This window comes from Podarcis bocagei (genome assembly GCF_964188305.1).
Source record: "Podarcis bocagei genome assembly, chromosome: 12".
In the NCBI taxonomy this organism is placed as follows: Eukaryota; Metazoa; Chordata; class Lepidosauria; order Squamata; family Lacertidae; genus Podarcis; species Podarcis bocagei.
Window position 1 is genome coordinate 40280479 of NC_138137.1, and position 13661 is coordinate 40294139.

Here is a 13661-nt window from a genome sequence, read left to right on the forward strand (position 1 = left end):
TGCTCCGGCGGGAAGGTAAACGGCGTTTCCGTGCGCTGCTCTGGTTCACCAGAAGCGGCTTAGTCATGCTGGCCACATAACCCGGAAGCTGTACGCCGGCTCCCTCGGCCAATAAAGTGAGATGAGCGCCACAACCCCAGAGTCGGCCACGACTGGACCTAATGGTCAGGGGTCCCTTTACCTTTATTACTAACTTATCTTTCATAGTTATTATAAGGATAACAAGTTGTGTGTGTGTGTTTCTATCTAATATGTGATCACTCTGAACATTCAAAAGTGCTGTAGAAATGCTAAATATGATTATTAAAAACACTAATCATGGGTGTGCTGGGAAGTCCTGATTGCTGTAAGGTTTGGAAAAATATTCTCTTGCCTCTCAAGATACTGTGCCTACTCATGCAGCCTTGATGTTAATGAGGTTGGCCATATCGCTCAGTACTAATTAGGTCAAGCCCTGTGTGATAGTGTCCCATTCACAACAGAAAGGGAACACCTCATTCAACTGTAAAATGACTAAAGCTGATTGGTCAGAAGCACCCATGTTGACCATGAATAGAAGGCTGTAAATTTTTGAGATAAATTTCCAGGAGTAAGAAGTTTGAAGTCTTAAAATCTTGCTTTTGGCGTGGATATTGGCTTATCTTAAATTAAAACCAGATTCTTATTTCAAGTAGTGTTTGGAATGAGTTTTGTTCTTTAGAATCTTAGTCTAGTAACTGCATCTAGAGCTACTTTTCCATTAACTTCAGTATTCTAGCCAAACCCATGGAGATTTTCAATAAATACTTACCCATAGGTTAAGGTAAAGGGACCCCTGACAATTAAGTCCAGTCGCAAACAACTCTAGGGTTGCGGCGCTCATGTCGCTTTACAGGCCGAGGGAGCCTACGTTTGTCTGCTTGGCTATTGCAAAACATGGAGAGACACTATCTCACCGGTCCTACCAGTTGGGATGAATATGGATATTTTACAGTTAGGGAATTAATGTTAAATGAGAGGGACTTACCTTAGGACAGGGATAGCCAATGTGGTGCCCTCCAGGTGTGCTCTGGCTCCCAGTCAGCCCTAGCCAGCTTGACCATCATTCAGGAATAATGGGAGTTGGGTATGATGGATATTCCAATAACATTTTAAGGGCATCACGGTGGCTATCCCTGCCTTAGAATATATCCAAGGTTAATTCTACATGATTTGTACTTGGAAACATCTCCCTCAGGAGCCCTGACAGAGCTCAACACCTGTAGTAGCTGTTAAAAGGAAAGAGACATTCTTACCTATACAGATGTTTTAAAAAGAAAATGTATTTTTCTGACCTTGTTGTCCATGATTGACATGATTGGTTGTGGTTTTACTTGTTTCACGTTACTGTAATTCTTTTGTCGTTTGGTGGTTTGAGCTGATATAAGATCATTAGGGAATATATTTCAATTAAATAAATATGAGCAGAGTTAAATGCTTATAAATCTCAGTGCATTTCAGTGGACAAGATCTAAGAACAGCCTTAATTCTGTTTAAATCTGTCAAACTCAAAATGTGCTTCCCTTTCACTGGTTGTGCCTTTAAGAACCAGCCTCCCAGTATATCTGTGGCTAGTTTGGGATTTTATCTCGGATCTCCCAGGTCAAAGTTCAGCTGTTTTTCCATTGGACTTTTGCTGGTTCTTTTTCTGTTGTTGCAACTAGTTGTTGTACTCTGCCAGCTTGACATCACATATGACAGCTGCTGTCAATAATAGGCAGGTTAATGGACCTTTGATAACGGAACTGGCTTTTTCTTCCCTTTGTGGCTTGTGAACTTCTGAATTGTGGGACATAATATTTTCCTGTTCTGCTAAGCCAATTTATTTTGCACAGCAGTGATGCTAGCCTTTGTGAACAGCCTGCACCTTTTGTACATTTCTTTCTTGGCTGTCATGTTATTTCGCCCCCCAGCACCCAGCAGTCATTCCAGACACTGTTGGATTAGTACAGCCATTACAGACAATGGCGCCACAGTAGTAAAGATCCAGATTTCAGCCACTTTACTTATTCCCACTTACGCTGCATGCCCCACTTTTGCTGCAGGCTCTCAGGCACACATTTTCTGTAATGTGCGAGTCCAGTACTTTTTTTCTGGGGACACGCAGCGGTATGCATGCACCTAAACATTTTGTGATTCTAACGTGAGAAGAAACTAAAAATTTTTAATTTTTTAGTTTCTTCTCTAGCATGGTGAATCATCAGTTCTGTTGCTACCCCCGATGGCAGCCTCATTTCCTGTCACGGTGTTTCCTGAGTCTCAGACAGAAGCGAGCGTTTAATGTGTGAAGTAGGAGTTGGAATCTAGCACGGTGATTGGTCAGTTTTGTTGTTACCACCTCTGATGGCAGCTTCCTTTCCTTTCCTGCTGTTTCCCGAGTCTCAGACGGAAGCGAGCATTTAATGTGTAAAACAGTGTGGAATATGGATGTGTGGTGTTTTACTGATGAAAGTTTGGCCTCATTGAGGGGCAGTATTTCAATATGTGTAGGAAAATTACTATTTTTCATCATCATGAGGTAATGCATGTTCTTTGTGCTTTTGTACTTTGTACTTTTGTATTTATTTTCCCCGATTTGAACTATAAAATGGTGGTTTTCTTGAGTCAAAATGAGAGTACCCATAAACATTTTTTTAGAAAAAAAGCACTGAGTGAGTCCTATATTTTGGAGCCTGCTGTAGTCTTTCAGTCATCCTCATGCTTCTCTGTCATGGCCCAGTCAGGATATGCACTCACGCTCCACCCTGAAGCATTCCCAGACACATCCCTGTGGGATAACTCATGACATCACATGTGTGTTATGGGGTTTACATGATGTGATGCCCACTTCCCCACCTCACAAACTGAGGCAAGCTTTGTATAATTTGACCTCACATTGTGTTCATACATTTAAACCTTGTTAATTAATTTACTATGACGTAGTTTACTTTGGTGTTATTTAAGGTGTGGCATGTAAACAGCACTAGTCACAAATACCGTATTTTTCGCTCGATAACACGCACCTGACCATAACACGCACATAGTTTTTAGAGGAGGAAAACAAGAAAAAAAAATTCTGAATGAAACAGTGGATGTATCATTTTTGTGCTTCATGCTGTGGCCACAGACATGTGATTTGACGGTGAGTTTGGGGTAGCCCAATGCAAAGATCCTGAGAATCCATGTGGATCTGTGCTTTGTAACCACGTTTTTGCACCATTGCAGCCCCAGGCAACAGTGGGTGCGTGATTTTTTTGGTGCAGGCTGTAGCCATGGACATGCTATGTGATCTGATGGTGAATTTGGGGTGACCCTATGCAAAGATCCTGAGGATCCATGTGGATCCGTGCTTTGTAACCACGTTTTAAGTGGGGAGGGAAGGAAAAACATAGAAGGGACAAGGAGCACCGAGAGGGGTGTGCGGAGAAGCGGCTGGCTAAGAATGCAGGAGAGGGATTCTACCGGAGGGAGGAAAGGAAGGCAAAAGTTCCCCCCACGCACCCACCCAAGCCAGCCAGCTCTCTCTCTCTCCCCCACCTGCATGTTGCAGCACCGGAGCACGAGAGGAATTAGAAGGAAGGACGCTCTGCTTTCCCCTCTGCTTGCCTGGAGGGGAGGGGTTTTCTCTGCTCTTTGTTCCGTTTGAGCAAACACAGTAACAAACAGAAGCGGGTGGGCAGTAAGACCCTGAGGCAGAATGCAGGAAAGCAGCAGCTTCCTCTTTTCAAGGCTTCCCTTCTCTGGACGATTGATATTTGCCTGATTTTTGCCTTCACTCGCGCCTGTCGGCTCCAGGGACCACACATTCGCTCAGTAACACGCACAGACATTTCCCCTTACTTTTTAGGAGAAAAAATCTGCGTGTTATAGAGGGGGAAAATATGGTAATTAGAATCATAGAATCATAGAATCATAGAATCATAGAGTTGGAACAGACCACAAGGGCCATCGAGTCCAACCCCCTGCCAAGCAGGAAACACCATCAGAGCACTCCTGACATATGGTTGTCAAGCCTCTGCTTAAAGACCTCCAAAGAAGGAGACTCCACCACACTCCTTGGCAGCAAATTCCACTGTCGAACAGCTCTTACTGTCAGGAAGTTCTTCCTAATGTTTAGGTGGAATCTTCTTTCTTGTAGTTTGGATCCATTGCTCCGTGTCCGCTTCTCTGGAGCAGCAGAAAACAACATTTCTCCCTCCTCTATGTGACATCCTTTTATATATTTGAACATGGCTATCATATCACCCCTTAACCTCCTCTTCTCCAGGCTAAACATGCCCAGCTCCCTTAGCCGTTCCTCATAAGGCATCGTTTCCAGGCCTTTGACCATTTTGGTTGCCCTCCTCTGGACACGTTCCAGTTTCTTGAATTGTGGTGCCCAGAACTGGACACAGTTCTGGGCACAGATTTGAGGGGTTTTTAATTAGCTTGATTTGACTGGGTTGTTTCATTTAGTTTCATGTTGTGTCATGTGCAATGTACTTTAGGTCTGCAATTTACAGGAAAGAGTTAACATATGTAGAGAATGGAAATAACTAATTGCTAATTAATTTCAAACAGTGAGCTATAAATAGATAGGTAACTGCGGTGACCCTACTTGGAATATGAAGTTGACAGCTGCAAAAAAATGAATTTGAATGCTTATGCTAATTTTAGGTGATTTGAAATGCAAGAATTGTTTTATAGAGATTGTAACAACTGCTGGAGGACTTTTCAGAATAACTGGTGAATATTTTTTATTGCAACACATTTTATTGAAATCAAAAGTTATCTCTACATATTTAGGCACCTGGATCTTTGAATGGGACAATAACCTAAAATTCTTTCATTGTGCTGATATATTTTCAGCTCATATTTAATCTGTTAGGTCTGTGGCTTGACAAGTTATTAGCAGTTACCCACACTGGGGATGCTCAAGATAATGATTCTACAAATGTTATATCCCATATTGTTGCAGAGTGTCCCCCAAACCTCAGGTGTAGATAGCATGTGAGGAGCTACAGTGGATGGTGGGAGGATCAGTGAAATACAATGTGCCGTTCTGTGTGAGCGAATGTGCTTTCCATCCATGATGACCTGTCATTGTATTTAAACAGAAGTGTATTTACTACATAAGCAAATTTACTGCAGTACTATATCTTGTAGTAATATCTAGGATGATCACCGTATTTTTCGCTGTATAAGACACACCAGACCATAAGACGCACCTAGTTTTTGGAAGAGGAAAACAAGAAAAAAAATATTCTGAATGCTCTTATGGGATAGCTGTGCTCAGCCTCTCCTGGGCAAGGGGAGGCTGCGCGCAGCTAAGCAAGAAGCCTGGACAGCCAGCGAGATGGCAGCGCAGTGATCCCGCAGGCTGTCCTGGCTTCTTCCTTGGCCGCGCGCAGCTTCCCCTTGCCTTCATCCCCCTGCCCGGGAGAGGCTCCCCCAAGAGCCGTGCTCCCTGATCCTTTCTCGGGGAAAAGACCACAAGAGCCCTGAGGAGTATGTGTGCGGCTCTTGGGGGCTTTTCCCACCTGCCTGCCACCTGCATTCGCTCCATAAGACGCACACACATCCCCCCTTACTTTTTAAGAGGGAAAAAGTGCATCTTATGGAGCGAAAAATACGGTAAATCCACCAGAAGGCAAGGCTCCTGAGCCTCCTCTTTGTTGAGTCGAAAAAGAAATTCCAGCAGGTGTAACTTCCTCACCTCTGTATGAGAAGTTGAATCCATCAGAATTCCTTCGTTTGAATAAACCTTATAGGAGTTTCATGAGACAGCCATGCTAATAACATCAGGTGCCAGCAATACTTGCTCTGTCTCTCATCTAGTGCCAGATTGTAGCTAAAGTAGGTTTGAACCAGTAGCACATGTGGCTTTTGAAGAAATATTCCCTGCTCTTTTCTTTAACAACAAGCTTAACTTGACCTTTCATATCTTTCTCTTAAAAAAACAAAATAAAATCCTGGTTGCATCTAGTTGGTTGATTGTATGTAAGTCACTCAGGGAGTCTTTTTTGACTAAAGAGCAAGATATTTCATTCATTCATTCATTCATTCATTACATTTAAATACCACTTGATAGTAAAACAAACAAACTCCTACAAAACATGAAACAGTAAAATCAAGGAAAAAATACAACCTTGCTTTAAAACATACAAAAGTTAAAATACTAATACATGTTAAAATTTAGATGCTCCAAATAAATAATTAAACAAAACAGTTGTCCATCCAAGCCAGGTAGTGCAGAAGGAAACTTGAACGTGCCATGGGAAGAGGAGAAAATATGAGCTTGAGGCACCATCACGGTGGTGGCCAAACCGTGGTTTGCCTGTTACTCAGTTGAGTTGTCACTGAAATGAAAGGGTCGAGATAAGACCCAGGTAAACCAAACAGGAAACAATTACAGTAATCCAATGAGGTAAAGTTGAGGGTATGAATTAAAGAATGAACCAAATCAAAAGAACAGAAATGGACAGCTTTGCTTGGAGCATCAAGCAGCGTGACTAAACCAGAGGCTCAGACTCCACTATGAATCATCTCTGAGAAGCTGAGGGAAGATAATTGGCTTTTTATTTAGAATATTTGACATTGGCGTGTCACAAGTACCAGGGGAATGCTGAACTGAAACAATTTCTCTAAGCTGCTTGTGGAACCTGGAGCCAATCTAGATGTTAGGGCAGCAAAGCTGTGTATAAGAGTCAGGTCCTACCTGGTCCTACCATTAGGCAGAATGAGGCGGCAGCCTCAGGCAGCAGATGCTGGATGTGGGTGGGCAGCAGCAGCAGTGGGTGTCCTTTGTGGGCTAAGCTGTCCCTCTAAGCTAGCCTGCTGCTGTCAGGTATGGTGGAAGACGCTGTCCTTGTCACCAGTGCTGAAATAAGATTCAGTTACCAGACCAGTTGACTTCAGTATATAGAACAGGCAAGGGAACATCTCAGGTAGCAAAATGTCTTAGGCAAACCCTGTGGGTTACTGACAAATTCATATAAAGCTGGAGACTCATATAAAGGTGGAGCTCAACCCAACATGCCCATCTTCTTTCGTCTCTCCCACCTCTTGGGGACCCAGATGTAAGGAAGGACAGAGGACAATGGTTGCTAGTAAAAGGACAATGTCAGTGCTTAAACACACCTAAAATTCCAGGCCCTCCCATTTCCGCCTAACATCCCCAGAGAGGGAAAGTATCCCAGCTCTGGGACCAATGGGAGGTGAAATCCCACCCTCCCTCCAAAAGCAATAGGCTGACAGAAGAAGAAAATAATGGAGAACATGAGTCCAGCAAAGCTTTGGATTGGGTGGTTCCTCCGGCTTGGAATCTCTCTCCCCTGCCTCCAGGTGGGATTCCTCTGCTCAAGGCCTGGGAAAACATTCAGGTGGGCTGGTGTCCTCTCTGGAAGCATGGCTCAGTGGGCAATGAGTTGCTTTTACACTCCTTGTCTATTTGAACCATCACCTCTAAGGCTTACTGCGACTATTCTTTCAACTCCAGATGATTCATGAGCATGTGGTTTGTTCATCTTCTCATGTGACATATGCCATAAGTCGCTTGCTTCACCTACCCAGATTTGTTTTATTGTCCCAATGCCTCACTCTGTCCTCTGGGTATATCTGGATCATTGCTGACACAACTCCATGGAAAACCATCGTGCAGATAATGTAGATGTATTCAGCTACTTGTGCTGGTGCAGACCTGCAGATTGGTTTTTTAAGTCAGACGCTTCCCTTGGTATAAATTCTGGGATCTGCAACATGCTGCAGGCCAGTTGTATGTCAGATGCATACCAATGTGCACCCTGCCCAGCAAATGGGCAGAGTCACTTGTATGATTACTGTGTCGGTCATCTCAGAAGCGTTCTTGATGCTAGGTCGTTCCCTCACTTGCTGTATTGGATTTGTGGTTTTTGACAGGGGTGTGGGTGTGCATAAGGTGTCAGTGGGGGAACTTAAATAAATTGAGATGCCCTTCTGTCAGGAGTCTAGGTTCCTGGCTTGATAACACGGTAAGCGTAGGTAATTAAAAAGGAGGATTTATTGCAAAAATGAACAGATAGCTCTGGACAGCTCTAGCCAAGCCGCCATTATTATCACTCAAGATGACCCTTCTGAAGACTCCTACCGGTGTCAACAGAAGATATTGAACTTCCGACCCGTTCGTCTCTTATTTTGCTTCCTGTCTAGCAGCCCCACTATTCGCTGCCGCCTCAGACTTATTGTGTCAGCTACAGCCTCTTCCTTGTTCTGAAAAAACTGTCTCTGTGGCTGTTTGCGCCTTTTTGAGCTTCCTGAGAGCTTTGGCTGTGTGCCAACCTGCTCTCAGTAGTTCCTTTGGCAACCGGTTGTCCAAGATCAGGGGGAGTCGACCCTGGCAGCTGTGTGCTCTGCCCAGCCAGCATCGACTCCAAACTTCTCTGTTCCTGACTGTATTCAGCAGCTGGATGCAAAGTTACACTTGGAGCTGGCTCATTCCTGACACCTTCTATGCCACATTATGGTTTTGGGAAATCCTTCGGGTTTCTTCTTCTTCAATTATTAGATATGCACATTCCATTTTCATCCCACATTTCCAATTTTCATCCCCGCACAAAAGAATCTGACTGCCCAGCAAAAGGAAAGTTTAGTAGAGCCAGTATAGACTGTGCTGTCTGCATGACCCAGAGTGAGGTGTCCCAGCCGAATCCTACCATGAACCCCCATCAGGCCTACACTTCTTTAAACAACTGCTTTCAAGCATGTTATTGGAGGAGAGGGGTTCTAATGCAAATGTGCTCTCCATGACAGGGGCAGGGAACCTTTATTTGAGTCAAGGGTCACTTTCCCTTATGGGGGCTATGTGGCAGTGACTGGTGGGCCCAGTGGCAAAAGAGGGCAAAGCAACGGATGTGACTCTTCCTTTATGCAATAGGCTACAGTGCAGCCATCTCCTGCCAGCCTAGCAGTTCGAAAGCACATCAAAGTGCAAGTAGATAAATAGGTACCACTCTGGCAGGAAGATAAACGGCATTTCCGTGCGCTGCTCTGGTTCGCCAAAAGTGGCTTAGTCATGCTGGCCACATGACCCGGAAGCTGTACGCCGGCTCCCTCAGCCAATAAAGCGAGATGAGTGCTGCAACCCCAGAGTCAGCCACAACTGGACCTAATGGTCAGGGTCCATTTACCTTTACCTACAGTGCAGCCATGCAAAAATGAAACACATCACACATCTCCACCCTGCATCCCGGCAAGCAAGAGGCATTATCAGAGTCCAAGGACACACTCCAGCCAAGCAAAAACACCCAAGGGTGTGGAACAGGACTGCCAAGAGGCCTGGTCTGTGGAGAGGAACAGGCCTAGGGAGACTCCCAAGGGCACCCCTGCTCTATAATTCTGATTTCCTGTAATCTTCCATCCAGTGTCACGTTATTCTTGCCTATAGTGACATTCAGAAAGCTTTCCAAAGGTTTGACAGAGCCTCTGTTGTCTTGAAGCAATGCGCTGGCATCCTTTTGTACTCAGAACGCTGTTGGCTTTCACTATCTGTAAACTTTGTGTGAATCATTCTGCAAGGCGTAACCATTAGTTAAAGCAATTTCACTTGAAATTGTTCCAAAAGAAAAAGACGTTTCTCTGTGCCCCCTAGCTGATGTTTAGGCGTGAGTCAGAGAAGGGCTTCGTGATTACTTTTAGTCATGGTCTCATGTATCGGTAAATAAAACTGCCTGCCTCACTGATTCCAATCAGGGACCATTGTGTAGTTGTTGCGCCACACCAGATAATTTGTCCATCGCATGTGGAATGGCAATTCTGGACAAGTTTGCTTTGGAATAATAAAAAGACTAGACTTTTTAAAAGACTGTGCTTTACATATCCAGTAGTAAAGATGGATAGCAATGCCTCACAACCCACCTGAAGGGAGCCACCTCAGTCTGTCATCTCAAAGATAATAAGGGTGAAACAAGGTTAGCTCCCCTAGTTCCCCAGCTTTGGTGCCATCACAGAGAGGGCCTTGTTGCACATTGCTTGACTGCCCGCTTTTATATACACTCTATACAGCTGACTGTGCCCCCAAATACCCCAGTAATAAGATCATTAAGTTTGCAGGTGATACAACGGTGGTTGGTTTAATCACGACCGGAGAGGGGGAGGCGGCCTATAGGAAGGAAGTTGAGCAGTTGGGGGAGTGGTGCAGCAAAAGCAACTTACTCTTACAGGGTTGTAAAGACTGCAGAGAGAATAACTGGGTGCACTCTTCCTGCCTTAGATCAAATCTATGCTGCCAGGTGCCATAAGAAAGCGGCAGAGATAGCGCAGGATAGTACGCATCCTGGAAATGATCTCTTTCAGCTTCTGACTTCTGGAAGAAGGTAGAGGGTTATAAAGGCCAGGACTAGCCGCCTGAGAAAGAGTTTCTACGCAAATGCAATTCTGGTTCTAAACGCAGCATAAGGGGTCTCTATAGTATAGTGTATTTTTTAGTATAGTGTATTCTATAGTATAGTATAGTATAGTATAGTATAGTATAGTATAGTATAGTATAGTATAGTGTATTTTAAAATGGGGTTTCAGAGTTTTTAGGGGTTTTTATAGTATAGTATAGTGTATTTTAAAATGGGGTTTCAGAGTTTTTAGGGGTTTTTGAATGTTTTATGTAGTTTTTCAATTTCATTGTTCTGTATGGGACAATGACAATAAAGATATCGTATATCGTATATCGTTCATGCAATAAAACCGCTAACACCTTTGCAAAGCTAAGCAGGGTCCAGTACGGTTTCAAATTGGATGGGTGACCACGTGTTGAGATTCCTGCCTTGCAGAGGGTTGGACTGGATGTCCCTTGGCTTCCCTTCCAACTCTACAATTCTATGACTCTAGAAAATCTAATTGTAATGAAAGCTGCCCTGTATCTTCAGGAGAGTCCAAGGATGCTGTGTGGTAATACAAGGCATCAGTGTTACCCATTTCCCCAAACAACATACAGCTGCAGGAGTGATGGCTCTGTTCTCAGTCAAGCTCACAACCCACAGCACCTCCTTGGTTTTATCTGGATTAAGTTTCTGTTGCTCAGTCTGGCATAACTGTCTAGCTCTGAGAAACCTTTCATCTGCAAAAGATTTGCACTGTGGTTTTGATCCATATGCCTCTCTGCTGTATTTTTAGATTTCTTCCAAAAATAATGTCGACCTCTCTTCCCCGCCTTCCCCTCAGAAAAGCTGCTGTTAGAAAACTTGCAAGCCTGGCCTTATTCTTGACTGGCTGACAAGGTGCTGAAAGAGAGTACAGCCAAGTGTGGCATAACATCACGATCCTTTTGCAAGAGGCAAGCGCTTAAGGAAATATTGTTCAGCAGATGACACAGACTGAAATGCCAGCTTGCTGCCAAGAGCAAAAGGTTAAGAATAATGCTAATAAATTTAAAAGTCAGCTTCCAGAAAGCCACTTTTCATGATTCAGATTTAAAACATGCATTGTGTTGCATATATATATATGAGAGATCCTCGTGCGCTGTCAATATTTTTGGGGCACTTTAGAATAATTGAATGGGCCATGATTTCAACTGAGCATCTCTTGCAAATTAATGTTAGATTTATGTTTGCCCTTTCCTCTGCAAGGCAATTTATGGTAATCAAATTTGACAACAGAAGCATAATAAAAAATAACTCAGTTGCTTCTTAGGCATGATTGTCCATGTCTTTGCCTTTGCCAAGCCTAAGTGAATGAAATTAATTCAGGAGCGTGATCTATAGCAGGCGAGGAAAAGATGGCACCTTCCCCTTTCCCAATTATGTTTATTTATCACAATCCTTTATATCCCGCCTTTTGAGGCAGAAATTCTGGCAAAGCAGCTTATAAGTTACACTGAAATTCATTTTAAGAATCACAACAAGTGATTGCAATATATGAAATATTATCAAGATCGTCCTGGCAGGGCAACTGATAGGGAGGGCAATGGGGAGAGGGCGCGATCTAGCTGGAAGAAACTCTCAGATCTGCCTTCCCTGTGTCCTTTGCAATAGGAATGCCATTGTAAGGGCATGGAAGTGGTCACTGAATACCCTTGCAAAATGTGAATGACTAGCTGTGGGTACACCATACTTCTGAAGCACATTATTTCCCCCCAAGAATCCTCACAGAGCTTCAATTCCCAGCACCCTTAACAAACTACAGTTCCCAGGATTCTTTTTTAAAATATATGGTGTGTTTGCGGCCTGATATCAGTTCAGATGGAGCACAGTCTCCAACTTCCCAAGATTGTGTGGCAGGGACTTTTTAGTAGTGACTCCCCATATGTGCCACTCCCTGTTCCATGACACTATGCACCATTCATTGTGTATTTATCTGAATACTGTACATTTAAAGGGTGAGGGAATCCCATGCTTTAGCTGAAAAAGCTCCCAGAGCAGCACTATGATATTCCCTGTCCTCAGGCATGTACAATCTAAAAGACATGACCAAGAAAGTGTGGGGGGAGGGGAGAAGTTGTGGCCCCAGTTTCTTAAAGTGACAGTTCTTATAACAACCAGCTGGGAGGGGGTCAGTTCAGGTAGCCTGATGGAATGGTGGCTGCACAGTGATGCCTGGATAGCTCAATTGGTTACAGTGTGGTGCTCATAATGCCAAGCTTGCAGGTCCGATCCCCGTATAGGACAGCTGCATCTTCCTGCATTTCAAGATGATGCTCAGGATCCCTTCCAACTCTGTGGTTCTATGACTGGGGAACATCTTCTCTCCCTCTGCTTTGCAGCCTGATGTTTGGTGACATTTGAGAAGGAGCAAAAACAGCAGCTGGTCTCCTAGCAGAGATGTTTGAATAACTCTTGCTTGCCTTCTTTGCCACTGCTCCAACATTCTTAGAAAACTTTTCTCTGAAGCTTAAGAATGGTAAAAATAGGAGTGTGTAGGTGTGGCAGTAGCCACGCTGGTTCTTTGACTGTTTCTGTGTCCCTCGTGACCCTTTCTGGGAAGGCGGCTGCAGCAAGAAATAGGTTTAACTGCCATGAGTAAGTTAATTGTAGCAAACCTTTGTAGAAAGGAGATATTTTTAGCCTTGCAGGCTACTATTTTTATTTCTCTTGTTTACGCATTGGTCTCTCTCCTGTTTGGTTTTAAGCCGTTAAACTAGGTTTATTTGTGTTATTGCTTGAGAAATCAATGGGGCACAAATCCCCTGAAAGTCAAAAGTTTTAAAACCATTTGTGCAGGTTAGAGTGTAGGTCTTAACAACAGTTTGTGTTCCATGTGAGCGGATTTTCAATGGTGTACACATTTAGATGTGTTTCAACCTGTCATTGCATCCTAGCAGAAATGTGCTGGGAGTCATTGAGCAGCCTTGCTCAGTGCAGTTTTCATGCATCTTGGCTTTTTTATTTTTATTTTTTACGACTAATCGTGCTTTTAGCAGAAGGATGCATGCAATTCAGATGTTTCCTGAGGATGAAATGAAATGAATGCACAAACTATTAATGTAGCTGAGGTTTGCTTTTTCTTTCACTCTTGGTGCTGGCTTTAAAAGAGTAACGCCAGTGCTTTTTTTTCTGAGGGGACGCAGGGGTACTGATACCCCTAAACATTTTGTGAATCTAAGTTTGGCTTTATTGAGGGACAGTATTTCAATATGAGTAGGAAAATGAGAGTACCCCTAAACATTCTTTTCTTTAGAAAAAAAAAAAACACTGAGTATCGCTAATGTATTTCTTTTTCTT

General features: G+C 43.6%; 1 protein-coding gene across 2 annotated transcripts in view; it reads left to right on the forward strand.

Moving 5' to 3' along the window:
- Positions 1–13661, forward strand: part of MYO3A (myosin IIIA) — a 100688-nt gene that overhangs the window by 20435 nt on the left and 66592 nt on the right. The gene's annotated exons all lie outside the window — the stretch shown is intronic.